At 60.1% G+C, this 5,849-nt stretch overlaps 1 long non-coding RNA gene across 2 annotated transcripts; it reads right to left on the bottom strand.

Moving 5' to 3' along the window:
- Positions 1 to 446: 446 nt before the first annotated feature.
- LOC115282000 lies at positions 447 to 5,227 on the bottom strand. 2 transcript variants are annotated; one of them, XR_003904487.1, is made up of 3 exons: positions 5,170 to 5,227; positions 4,541 to 4,707; positions 447 to 720 (listed from the first exon to the last, which is right to left on the bottom strand). It is a non-coding gene; the product is annotated as an uncharacterized LOC115282000 (long non-coding RNA). The 2 variants fall into 2 exon arrangements; XR_003904488.1 differs by having other exon boundaries at positions 5,116 to 5,170.
- Between the last annotated feature and the right edge of the window lie 622 nt (positions 5,228 to 5,849).

The raw sequence follows: 5,849 nt of genomic DNA, 5'->3' as shown, positions 1-5,849 counted from the left end.
TGGACGACCTGGCGCGCGCCAATGTCGCGCCCCCTGCCGGCCTCCTCGGGAGCGCGGGCAGCTTCAAGGCCTGCAGCGTGGCGGGCTCCTGGGTGTGCCCGCGACCCCTGGCGCGCGGCGACTCCGAGAACGTCGACGAGGCCGTACAGGACGTGCGCGGCCCGCCACTGGAGGAGCGCCCGCAGCAGGTACCGGGGGCTGGGAGGCGGGCGGGGGGGGGGGCCTGCGCCCGCTCCGAACCCGGGTTCGAGGAGGAGACCCACTCGGCCTAGAGTCCGGCCCGAGGCAGCGTCAGTGTCCGCGGAACCTTTCTTTTCTCCACCACGGAAAGAGAAGGGTGCAGGCTCCCAGTCACTTAACTGCAATTCCAAAATGCCAAAGCTCTCTCAGCCCAAAGGTTTTCCGTAACTCGGTGGTAAAATTGGACTTGAACCGATGTCCCGCTGTGGGTGGTCTTTATTTATTACGTTTAGTTTTACTACAGAAATGCAGATAACTGGATGACAATGTTCTGCTCCAACCCTTGCTGGCAGGTGCGCGCCTGGTATTTTCCTAAAATCCGCAACATTCCGAAACGCCTCTGGATATGGAGTTGCGGTCCTTCAGGGCCGCTCCACCTGCCTCTCCCTTCTCACAGGAGCTTAGGGGTCAGATGAGATAATGGATGTGAAAGCAAGGGATCCGCTTCCTTTTTTGGCTTCTTCCAACATCTCAGTTCCCCTTTAAAAAAAAAAAAAGACAGTTTTGATTTGTTTGTTTCAGGAAGCGGTACAGTTATAGTGAGTGTGTTCTTTTCATTTCAGAACCCAGTTGTTAATTTTAGGAAATCGAAAATAGAACATGTTTTAAAAACACTTTTACGTCCTCAGAATCCTTCGGATGACCCTGACGTCTTCAACTTTAGGAACCTTGGGTCGGTGGTTGGGGAGATGTGGAGAGAGGATGGATGCACAGACCCCCATTTTGACCTCTGCCTTTTAAAGACAGTTGGGTAATTATGGGCAATTCATTTCCTCTCCGAGGGTCTCCATTTGCCCTTTGGCCCAAAGAAGGGTGGAAAGTGTGGATGGATGATCCTTAAACCTTTTAAGTCTTTGATTTCTTTCCTTGGACTTGATGTAATGTACTTGCTGTAAACATTGATGCCTGGCCCACGCCAGGACCAAGTCGGGGTGCCCAGAGGAAGGAAGCACATTCCCGGGCTGGGAGTTCCTGGGTCTCCCCTCCGCCCAATTTGTTGCAGTGCAAAGATTCAGGATTTGAAGCTACAGAGACTGGAATTTGACCCTGCTGGGTGGCCTGTCACCTGCTGAGGAGTCACTTAATTTCCCAGCCCCATTGTCCTCTTGTGTAAATGCAGGACAAAACCTAAGGATTAGTGTTGTGAGCTTTCGGCGAGATGGGGCATGGAAACGCTTGGCATGTAGTAGGCGCTCCACCTAGGCTGGCTGGGGTTGCCTTCGGTAACCTGGTTGCTCCACCTTCGCTCCCGTTTCGGCAAGGAGCAGCCCGCCCCCTTGTGGTCATGTCGGGGAATAGCATCCGGCGGGTGGCGACGAGGACGGGGGCTCCGCCCAGAGGGAACCCAAGGAGTGGGGGGTGGGAAATAACCTTCCCCACGTCTCTGGTGGCCAGTTGGCCCACTTCTTTGGGACAGATGGCTGGATGCCAGTGCTCTTTACCCCAGCGTCCCTCCGTTTCCCGGGCAGTTTCTCGGAGGCGCATTCCAGGGCCTTTCCACATCCCGTGTCCTGCTTGCCCCTCTTACTTTCAGCGCAGGATAGCGGTGTGTTGGCGGTGGGGGACACAGGTGTGGAGAGAGGGGTGGTGCTCGCACGGGGAGGAACGTGGGCGTATGTCAGAGACCCGGGTTTTGGTGGAGATGCTCTGCCTGGTCCCACTTCTGCCCCTAATGAATGCATCCTATGACCTCAACAGGAGGCTTAGCACCTCTGGTCTGGTTTCCTCCCCATGTAAGGGGTATAAACTCACACTTCCTGTGACCCTGCTTTATTCCAGTGTCAGCTGTGGACCGACCTGACACCCCATCCCGGACACACTCCAGGGTGGGGAGTCGTCTGTCTCCTGGTACAGAAACCCCATTCTGCCCTTAGTCAAGGCAGCATTTAGAGAAGGAATTTCCTGGTGAGCCTACCTGTTTTCTTCTTGAAGGAGGAGGAGAGGCAGCTCCTACCTTTCCCCTTCATTCACTCTGTCACTAAGCGGGAATTGATCTTGCACTTGCCAAACATCTGGTGAGGCACAGCCCTGGGCCTGGAGGGCTAGGATCTGGGTCAGGGGCCTTGCGATAGGGGACCGATGCCTCAGTCCAGCACAGCCCAGGCCATCTGACATAAAAGGACACCCAGTGTGCTGTGGTGCACAACATGGGTGCAGGTGTGAGGTGCCACACCCCTGGGGCCTTCCAGCCCCGCCTCCACCCTGCCCTGCTCTGGCTCTGGTGAGGAGTGATGATGCCTGTGGGAGCAGGGCCTCAACTTTCCCCTGCATCTGCTGGAAGACTCTCAGCAGAGAAGGGAGTGGGGCTCAAAAAAGCCCCCCTTGGCTGGGACCTTCGTGGTCTCCCAGGCATGCGGTGATGACAGGAGAGGTTTGGGAAGTGGATTCCGAGGGAGCTGATGACCTATGGGCTGAGGAGGGTAGGAGAGAAGTCAGGATAAGCCCCAGCCTCCCAGTGTGCCCAGCCGGGACACAGCGGTCTGTTTCCCATGGGGATGGGGATGCTGGGAAGGCGTGGGTGGAAAAAGGGCTCATGGCTTTGGTGCCCTCCTGGAGCTGACAGCAGAGCCTGCCGCAGCCCGGGAGAAGCCCTTCAGCAGGTGTGCGGAGATGGGGTGGGGGTGGGGGAGCATGTGGACGTGAGGACCACAGCCCTGGACTCACCACATTTGGGCGACCAAGGAAGGGAGCGGAGCCCCAGGGCAAGATACAGTCAGGAAACAAGGAGAAAAAGCAGGAGAGTGCTGGTCCAGACACAGAGAAGTGTCCAGAAAAAAGGGGAAGTTAGATAAAGGCCATCAAATATTTATCGGAAGTGGTGACCACAAGATCAGCGGTCACGTTATCAGGAGTTGGTCAAGGGGTTACTAAGAGCAGAAGGCAGAGGTCAGAGGGATGAAGGGACGCAGACTGAGTGGGGACAGCTTGGAAGCATGGCAGAGAAGGGAGAGATGCCGTGTGGCAGAGGCAGGTGGAGGCCTAGAGGGAAGGCTCCCCAGATCTGAGCGAAAGGGCAGGAGCCAGAAGAGCGGGGGGCTGAGGATGGTGAGAAGTTGGTGGATGAGATGGGCTCGCAGGAGACTGGCGGGGGGGGGGGGGGGGGGGGGGGGGGGGGGGGGGGGGGGGGGGGGGGGGGGGGGGGGGCCCAGGGTAAATGGGGAGGGCCCCACTCCCTCTGAGGCAAGGGGCCAGGATGTGAGGATGGGGGTGTCATGGGGTCATCGGGGACAGTGGACCATTGGACAACGGGAGAGGGTGGCATGGGTGAAGGACAGTTGGCAGAGGCAGGGGCCCCAGAAGAGAGAAGCCTCTACACTGTACGGGGTTTTCCAGCCTCCTCATTCACGGCTCCCTCACCTGGCACGCAGTGAGCGCCTGGTGTGTGCTGGGCAAAGTGCTGGGCACTGGGCACACAAAGCATGGGAGCACATGACGTGATCCTTCCCCAAAGGGGCTCAGGGTCCCCTGGGCTCTCACTCAAAGGCTTCTACTCCAGGCAGCTTGGAAGGCAGGCATGGGCCCCCCCCCCCCCCGCCCATGTTTCAGAGTGCAGAGGTTCAAAGAAGTTTAAGTGGCTGGCTGAAGGTCATCCAGGCTGGAGGGGGCTGAGTCCAAGTCAGTTCCATACCTCCTGACCCTGACCCCCACCCTGGTCACCAGGCTCGGTCTCAGCTGGGTGGCCTGCAGGCTTGGCCAGCCTGTTCCCCTCAGCAGGGACAGTGCAAGCCCAAGGCAAATAAGCATTCACTTTCTAAGGGCCCTGCTCGTGCCCAGCCCAGGGCAGGGGGCGCGAATTCCAAACCTGAGGCTTCCCCCCACCACTGAGGGTCCCGGGGAAGAGCAGAGACACAGCACACCTTCTGAGGAGGAGGGAGCAGGTAGGCTGGAGCACTCTACCCCCACCCTCGACAGGGAGGGGCTTTAGAGCCTGGTGAGGAGGGGCCTCTGAGACTCCTCCCCTGCTCGGTTTCGGGCTGAGGTCACCTTTCCCGCCCCAGGGCCTCACAGCCCTGGGGACTGGAGTCCGCCCCTGCTGCCCAGGCATTGGCTACAGGGAAGAGAAGAATTCCAGCCGGGGCCTCTGCTAGCCGCCCAGCCAGTGCCCCACCTGAGCAGGCGGCCTGGACTGGAAGGAGCCCCAGGGCCCTCGCTCCCCTGTCCTCTGCAGAGAATTGTAAGTGACCGTCCATCCCCGCACACAGGGCGGGGCGGGGTGGGGGCAGGCCATGGCAGTTCCCCCCCTCTCCCCTCCTTCCCTGACGCCCCTCCAGCCTTTTCCTGTACCCCTGCTGAAACTCACCTGTCCCGGGACTGGGCCTGGAGGTGCTCCAGCCTCCTCTCCGGATCCCAGGCCAGGCACCCACTCCCTGGGACACTGAGGGAAGCCCCAGGCCGCTGTGATTGAGAGCGGGGAACTGGCCTTGGACAGACCCACCTGGGTCCCCTTTGGGGACCAGCCAGGGGACCCTGTGGAAAGGGGCATGCTGGTAGGAGCAGGGGAGCTGAGGCCAACGGGAGGGTCCAGTGAGTCCTCCCTCCTCCCAGCCACTGCCTTTCTCACCTCCCCAGGGAGGGTAACCGCCCCAGGCGGCCCAGCTGGTTTCTTCATTCCTGGGCTGACCTTTCCCTCCCCATGACTCACCTGCAGCCCCAGGCAGACCCTGGAGCCCGCTGCCCCGGCTCTGACCTGACCCATGAAAGAGCAGCTCCTGGGCAGCCCCCTCCCATCCTCACCCCACTTTCCTGGCCACCGGGACTCCTCCCCACCTACCCACCCCTCCTAAGGCAGCCTCCCACCCAGCAGGCCTCCTGCAGCCCCCATGGCCCCCAGGGGCCCCTGGGTGATCTTCCCTGAGCCTGGGCCTCATTACTAACCCTCAGTCTCTGGTTCTCCGCCCCCAGCCCCCAGGCCTCCTGAGACAGGCCCACCTGCCTCCCCACTTCCTTCCTGGAGCCCCAGCGGCCGGCCTCTGGCTCTGTTTTCTCCGCCCTCCCTGGAGCTGTTATGTCCAGTAGTGGGAAGGGCCAGGTAGTCGGTTATGAATGCCAACCCCGACGGCTGCTCAGTGCACGGGAGCCCATGACTGGGCTCAGCTGATCAGAACGTGGTCAGGGTTCCTGACCAGAGTGTCCAGGGACAGTTGATGTTGGTTGGCACTGAGGGAACAGTGGCCGACCAGGACTGGGCAGAGGGACCTAGGGGTTCCTGCTAAAATTCAGGACACTCTCTTGACAAATTGAGGAGTGGGCAGGGATTTCCAGAGCACTTGCTTAGGCCCAGTGAGGCCCGCAGGACCCTTCTGTCCGGCCCAGGCTCTGGGCTCCTGGGGGTGCCGCCCCACCCTCTCGCCTCCCCCTGGATGGGGGTCCACCATGAGGCACAGGTGAGTAGGGCAGGGGTCCCTGTCCAGGCTTCCATGTCTGTCCTGGGGGCTGGGCTGACTTGGCCTGAGAGAAGAAGCCAGAACCAAGAAAGGTGCCACAAGGGGGTTGCCTCCAGAACCCCCCAGACTCCTTCCTGCCTCTTCTCCACAACCGGAGAGCCCCTGGATTGTCTGAACTTGTGCATCACTATTCCCCCAGAGCAATAGTTTAATGCCACGACAAAT

The sequence above is a fragment of the Suricata suricatta genome, chromosome 17 (genome assembly GCF_006229205.1).
Source record: "Suricata suricatta isolate VVHF042 chromosome 17, meerkat_22Aug2017_6uvM2_HiC, whole genome shotgun sequence".
Taxonomy (NCBI): Eukaryota; Metazoa; Chordata; class Mammalia; order Carnivora; family Herpestidae; genus Suricata; species Suricata suricatta.
Note: the sequence above shows the minus strand (reverse complement) of the source record. Positions and strands in the feature narration are given on the sequence as shown.